Source organism: Hyperolius riggenbachi, chromosome 8, assembly GCF_040937935.1.
Source record: "Hyperolius riggenbachi isolate aHypRig1 chromosome 8, aHypRig1.pri, whole genome shotgun sequence".
Classification (NCBI taxonomy): Eukaryota; Metazoa; Chordata; class Amphibia; order Anura; family Hyperoliidae; genus Hyperolius; species Hyperolius riggenbachi.
In genome coordinates this window covers 145,969,740-145,977,265 of record NC_090653.1, presented here as the reverse complement: position 1 = coordinate 145,977,265, position 7,526 = coordinate 145,969,740, and the positions used below count along the sequence as shown (strand labels likewise).

Sequence of the window (7,526 nt, the reverse complement as noted above, 5' to 3'; positions counted from 1 at the left end):
CACACCTCCTGTTAAGTTTGAATTCTGATCTACATACAATTTACATTAAATTTGCATGCAAACTGGGATAATTTGCATCTCATTAACCCTCTACAAATGGCAGTAATGGTTTGATCACATTAATGTGAAATTCTTTTATATAATAATGATTACAGTGGAATGCGAAAGTTTGGGCAACCTTGTTGATCGTCATGATTTTCCTGTATAAATCGTTGGTGGTTATGATAAAAAATGTCAGTTAAATATATCATATAGGAGACACACACAGTGATATTTGAGAAGTGAAATGAAGTTTATTGGATTTACAGAAAGTTTGCAATAATTGTTTAAATAAAATTAGGCAGGTGCATACATTTGGGCACTGTTGTCATGTTATTGATTCCAAAACCTTTAGAACTAATTATTGGAACTCAAATTGCCCTGCTCAGTGACCCCTGACCTGCATACACAGGTGAGTCCAATTATGAGAGTATTTAAGGGGGCCTATTGGAAGTTTCCCTCCTCTTTTAAGTCTCTCTGAAGAGTAGCACCATGGGGGTCTCAAAACTACTCTCAAATGACCTGAAAACAAAGATTGTTCAACATTATGGTTTAGGGGAAGGATACAGAAAGCTGTCTCAGAGATTTAAGCTGTTTGGAATAAGGTGCTGTGGACTGATGAAACTAAAACTGAGTTATTTTGGCATAACAAGGGGCATTATGCATGGAGGAAAAACACAGCAATCCAAGAAAATCACCTGCCACCTACAATAAAATATGGTGGTGTTTCCATCATGCTGTGGGACTGTGTGGCCAGTGCAGGGAATCTTGTCAAAGTTGAGGGACGCATGGATTCCACTCAATATCAACAGATTCTGGAGACCAATGTCAAGGAATCGGTGACAAAGCTATAGCTGCTTGTTTTGACATTCCTTCCATACATACATTATCAGTTTTTTTGTTTGCTCACTTATATGTTGGAACTATAATACCAATAACATCTTAACAAAGGCTTTGCAATAAAAATCAGCTCCAGAGGGGGTCAAAAAGTGAAGAAGAAACATTAGAAGAGGACTACATGAAGCAAAGCAATGATCACAGCAGTGGCACATTACATAATTGCTGGAGAAGAGGTCACAAGAAGGACCTTTGTTGCAGAAATTGTGTTAACATTTGTTTTTAGGCACCACATAAGACCGCAAATAGGTAGGGTTAAAAAAATACATAATAATTCCTGGACCTACAAGACTCTTTCTCATGTCTATTTTATCATCCTCTCAGTTGCATTTTCTCCACAACAGCTATGAAACATAGTCCACATATCAAAGAGAACAACGACCATATGGCAAAAATTGCAAGAAATTGGTGTGTTAAATCTGCAACACCTACATTAAGTTTCTGGTGTGTACATGGCACAAATTAAGGGTTTGTGCCATCTTTGGAATCTCTCCACCAAATGTCTGAAGAGCATGTGGCTATTTTATACAACGAGGACAACAGTAAGAGGGCCAGGAGGGGTCATTTTAAATCGACTTTGTGGGTAACCTGGAAAAGTCATTACAACTGATAACTTAACTGCATTAATTAATTAATTAATTAATTCATTCATTCATTCATTCATTCATTCATTCATTCATTCATTCATTAACCCTCCTGGCGGTTTGCTAAAAAATCGCCAGGGGGCAGCAAATCTTTTTTTTAAATTTTTTTTTTTTTTCATGTAGCGAGACAAAGTCTCGCTACATGATAGCCGCTGCTCAGCGGCATCCCCCCAGCCCCTCCGATCGCCGCCGGCGATCGGCGATCAGGAGATCCCGTTCAAAGAACGGGATCTCCTGGAGGGCTTCCCCCGTCGCCATGGCGACGGGGCGGGATGACGTCACCGACGTCAACGACGTCGTGACGTCATAGGGGATTCCGATCCACCCCATAGAGCTGCCTGGCACTGATTGGCCAGGCAGCGCACGGGGTCTGGGGGGGGGGGGGCGGCTGCGGCGCGACGGATAGCGGCGGATCGGCGGGTATCGGCGGCGATCGGGCACTGCACGCAGCTAGCAAAGTGCCAGCTGCGTGCAGGAAAAAAAAATTATGCAAATCGGCCCAGCGGGGCCTGAGCGGTGCCTTCCGGCGGCATAGCCCGAGCTCAGCTCGGGCTTACCGCCAGGAAGGTTAAAGGACAACTGTAGCGAAAGGTATGTGGAGGCTGCCATATTTATTTCCTTTTAAGCAATACCTGTTGCCAGGCTATCCTGATGATTCTCTGCCTCTAATACTTTCAGCCATAGACTCTGAACTATCATGCAGTAAATCAGGTGTTTCTGACACTATTGTCAGATCTGACAAGATTAACTACATGCTTGTTTCTGGTGTTATTCAGACACTACTGCAGCCAATAAATCATCATGGCTGCCAGGCAACTGGTATTGTTTAAAAGGAGATAAATATGGCAGCCTACATATTCTTCTCACTTCAATTGTCCTTTAGTGTTGTACACTGTTAAAGAATCTGTAAGGATCATTATTGGGATTTCCTAACTAAGGCTAAAGGGTAATAGTGCATATTTTGCTCTAAATGCCAGTTAAAAAATGCTTTTATTTCTACACAACATCAGCTAAGTTATGTGATTCTAATATTTGGTAAATGTTATAGAATGGTGTTTCTCAGCATTGTTACAGCATGTACCACTTTATGGAAGATTGTAGTTAACAAGTATTCCCTGCTGTGGAAAACAACATCTCAAGTACTCCTTAACACTGCATCATTTGGAAGAGCTTTGTTATTGTATATAAATGCTTTTCAAACATTTCCTCAAATAGTTAGCTAACTAAAATACTTATTTAGGTCTGTTTATATGTTTTACTATTTGGAATCTGAAAAATTACTATAATAAATTGACTGAGACAAGTTCACGTACATACCAAGCTCAACAAAAGTACACCTTGAGCTACATATGATTTATATAAACCATGTTATGAACCTTATTATTGGAATTGGAAAATGAATAGTAACCTAAGCTGTAGAGCAACATGCACCAAACAGTAGTACATATCACTTATATCATATCCTCATAAAGCTGTCTTATCCATCTCCCCCTCAGCACAACACTGAGCTAACTAGTTAAAGGGGTTCTTTAACCTATTAAAAAAAATATTCTTTCTTCCTTATGTTGCTGTCTCTTAGCACTAGTACTATATTTTTTGGACCATAAGATGCACTTTTTTTATCCCCCAAAATTGGGGGGAAAAGTGCCTTTGTCTTATGGTCCGAATGCTACCCAGGTGTCCCTCCACTGAGAATCCCCATGGTAATGTGCCCCCCTTGTCCTCCTCTATACTGCCCCATGCCTCTATCCTCCTCTATCTTGTCCCCTTCCTCCCCGTGGCTGTCCCGTCCCCCTCTGACTCGGTGTTCTGTGGGGAGTGTGCAAGTGACTTACCGCTGCAGCCTAGTGATGATGAGTTGTGAGCCTCCGGGGAAAAGCCGCAGGAGAGTCCGTGCACACTGAGAACATTTCCATCCCTTCACTTTTGCTGCTGTAAAAGATTGTGGCTTACTGCTGCAGGCTAGAGATGATCAGCGGTAAGCCTCTGGGGAAAAGTCGAGTGGGTGCACGCTGCCTACGCTTCGCTACCTTTACTTCCGCTTACATCACCAATGCAGAAGTGAAGGTAGCAACCATGCGGCTTTTCCCCGGAGGCTTACTGCTGATCATCTGTAGCCTGCAGGCAGCGGTAAGCCGCAATCTTTGCACAGTCATCAGAAGTGAAGGGATGGAAATGTCCTCAGCGTGCACGGACTCTCCCTCGGCTTTTCCCCAGAGGCTCACCGCTCATCATCACTAGGCTGCAGTGGTAAGGCACGTGCACACTCCCCACAGAAGACAGAGTCAGAGGGGGACGGGACAGCCGTGGGGAGGAGGGGGACAAAATAGAGGAGAACAGAAACATGGGACAGCAGCAGGACACGGGGACAATATAGAGGAGGACAGGAGAGCAGCGGGGACACAGTGGACAAGATAGAGTAGGACTAGGGGACGGGGCACAAGGGAAAAGATAGATGAGGACAGGGGGAAATGGACACAGAATAGAGGAGGTCGGGACAGCAGCAGGACACAAGGGGACAAGATAGAGGGGGACAGGACAGTTGCAGAACACAGGGGGACATGATAGAGGAGGACAGGGCAGCAGAGGGGGCAGGGGGGATAAACAAGAACATAACGAGGAAAGAGGATGACACAAGGGAGACACTAAAGGTACAAAGGGGGACAGGGACATAAGATGTACAAGGGGGACAAAATAATTGGGGAGGGGAGAAGATCCACAAGACGCCCCTGTACCATGGATGCACCATGTTTAGTATTTTTTCCCCCTGGTTTCTGTTCTCTAAACCTAGGTGCGTCTTATGGTCCGGAGCGTTTTGGTCCGAAAAATACGGTACATCTATCAACAATGCTGTCTTCCAGTCCTTCTCTACAACAATGATATCTTGTCCAGTACCTGTTGGTTTATCTCCCACTCCCACAGGATCTGAGCCCTGTTTTTTTTTCCCCTTCACGGACTTCTGTAGAACTTCACATCTAGACTTTGAAGGTTGTAGTCCATACAACTTACAGATGTACCTGTACACAATGCCAGCTATATGATTGTGCTGTTCGGTTCATGCTGGTTCTTGTTGCTTCTTAAAACTTACCACTACAAGCTGAATTATGGCAATGTCCTCTGCCCAGTTTGCATTTTGAATTGTGTCTAGTGTGGAAGTTTCCTACTTCTATAGATCTGGTGCTTAGTCAATTCCCAATGCCAGCCACATCAGCTGTCTGTCAATGGTACATCTGTGTCTTGCTGTGGTGCTTTTCCAGCTTGGTCTTTCTTCCCTGTCTGCTGCTGCCAGTGATGATGAGCAAAAATGACAATATTCTTTTTGCATTAAGGTTCACGACAATTATGTAAAATTCGACTTTCAAATGAAAATGCCATAAAAAATAATTGTGTAGTCAGTTTGTGGTTTTCTGCATATTTTGTAAATTTTGAGCTAAAATAAGCGGTTTTAGCTGTAAAAATAACTTTTCATGGTTTTTCAAGTAAAAATAACAATTTACACTGTTTTTACGAGTTTTTGCATCAGAAAGAAAAAAATACCTGTAGTCCTTTCAATATTGCAAAAATACAGTGTATTTTCACAAATGTTTTTATCAAATCAAAAATAGCATTTGTGATGGGAAAATTACTTTGGTAAAAATTTGCAAGCAACACTGGCTGCTGCCTCAACAATTCATTCAGTGGCTCATCTCTGAGTGCAATCTTCTCTTATGTATTATTGGATGCTCTTGATTTCATCCAGTACAGTAGCTCTGACACTCATCAGACCTCACCCACCCTATTTTCAGCTGGGTGTTAGAGCCCAACACTCTGGGCAATACGAGCCTGTATGTGGGGGAAAGTTAATGAGGGTAAGGGGGAGGGGAGCACAATGGTTTCTCAATTTAAATAAAAAGTTATACAATGTAATACAATTAAAGTGAAATTCTGCTTCACTGAAGTAGTTAGGGTTTCTCAAAGGGGTGAGGACTTTTGTTGAACCAGAACGCAGATTTATAAATATGCAGTTTTATAAATAAGGCAATAAATAAGGCAATCATCACTTATTGCCAATAAGTATTAGCCAATGTAGTGATCACAGGACACAAAAAACTCTTATAAATGTGGTGATGATAATTTATGCTGATCCTCATATTTATAAATACGACTATTCAGATACAATAAAAAGGTTACATTATTTTCAAAAAGAAAACCTTTTTTTGCTATTGGTGATCAGCTATTGGCAGCATATATATATATATATATATATATATATATATATATATATATATATATATATATATATATATATATATACAGGGAGTGCAGAATTATTAGGCAAATGAGTATTTTGACCACATCATCCTCTTTATGCATGTTGTCTTACTCCAAGCTGTATAGGCTCGAAAGCCTACTACCAATTAAGCATATTAGGTGATGTGCATCTCTGTAATGAGAAAGGGTGTGGTCTAATGACATCAACACCCTATATCAGGTGTGCATAATTATTAGGCAACTTCCTTTCCTTTAGCAAAATGGGTCAAAAGAAGGACTTGACAGGCTCAGAAAAGTCAAAAATAGTGAGATATCTTGCAGAGGGATGCAGCACTCTTAAAATTGCAAAGCTTCTGAAGCGTGATCATCGAACAATCAAGCGTTTCATTCAATAGTCAACAGGGTCGCAAGAAGCGTGTGGAAAAACCAAGGCGCAAAATAACTGCCCATGAACTGAGAAAAGTCAAGCGTGCAGCTGCCAAGATGCCACTTGCTACCAGTTTGGCCATATTTCAGAGCTGCAACATCACTGGAGTGCCCAAAAGCACAAGGTGTGCAATACTCAGAGACATGGCCAAGGTAAGAAAGGCTGAAAGACGACCACCACTGAACAAGACACACAAGCTGAAACGTCAAGACTGGGCGAAGAAATATCTCAAGACTGATTTTTCTAAGGTTTTATGGACTGATGAAATGAGAGTGAGTCTTTATAGGCCAGATGGATGGATTGGTAAAGGGCAGAGAGCTCCAGTCCGACTCAGACGCCAGCAAGGTGGAGGTGGAGTACTAGGGTTTGGACTAGTATCATCAAAGATGAGCTTGTGGGGCCTTTTCGGGTTGAGGATGGAGTCAAGCTCAACTCCCAGTCCTACTGCCAGTTTCTGGAAGACCCCTTCTTCAAGCAGTGGTACAGGAAGAAGTCTGCATCCTTAGTAAAACATGATTTTCATGCAGGACAATGCTCCATCACACGCGTCCAAGTACTCCACAGCGTGGCTGGCAAGACAGGGTATAAAAGAAGAAAAACTAATGACATGGCCTCCTTGTTCACCAGATCTGAACCCCATTGAGAACCTGTGGTCCATCATAAAATGTGAGATTTACAAGGAGGGAAAACAGTACACCTCTCTGAATAGTGTCTGTGAGGCTGTGGTTGCTGCTGCACGCAATGTTGATGGTGAACAGATCAAAACACTGACAGAATCCATGGATGGCAGGCTTTTGAGTGTCCTTGCAAAGAAAGGTGGCTATATTGGTCACTGATTTGTTTTTGTTTTGTTTTTGAATGTCAGAAATGTATATTTGTGAATGTTGAGATATTATATTGGTTTCACTGGTAAAAATAAATAATTAAAATGGGTATATATTTGTTTTTTGTTAAGTTGCCTAATAATTATGCACAGTAATAGCCACCTGCAAACACAAATATCCCCCTAAAATAGCTAAAACTAAAAACAAACTAAAAACTACTTTCAAAAATATTCAGCTTTGATATTAATGAGGTTTTGGGGTTCATTGAGAACATGGTTGTTGTTCAATAATAAAATTATTCCTCAAAAATACAACTTGCCTAATAATTCTGTACTCCCTGTATATATATATATATATATATATATATATATATATATATATATATATATATATATATATATATATATATATATATATATATATATATATATATATATATATATA

The 7,526-nt window shown here is 41.0% G+C and overlaps 1 long non-coding RNA gene across 1 annotated transcript in view; it reads left to right on the top strand.

Moving 5' to 3' along the window:
* The first annotated feature begins 3,791 nt into the window (after nucleotides 1–3,791).
* Nucleotides 3,792–7,526, top strand: part of LOC137528336 (uncharacterized) — a 45,231-nt gene continuing 41,496 nt past the window's right edge. The window contains exon 1 of the long non-coding RNA XR_011023367.1: nucleotides 3,792–3,830. This is a non-coding gene — a long non-coding RNA (uncharacterized lncRNA). The remainder of the gene's footprint in view (nucleotides 3,831–7,526) is intronic.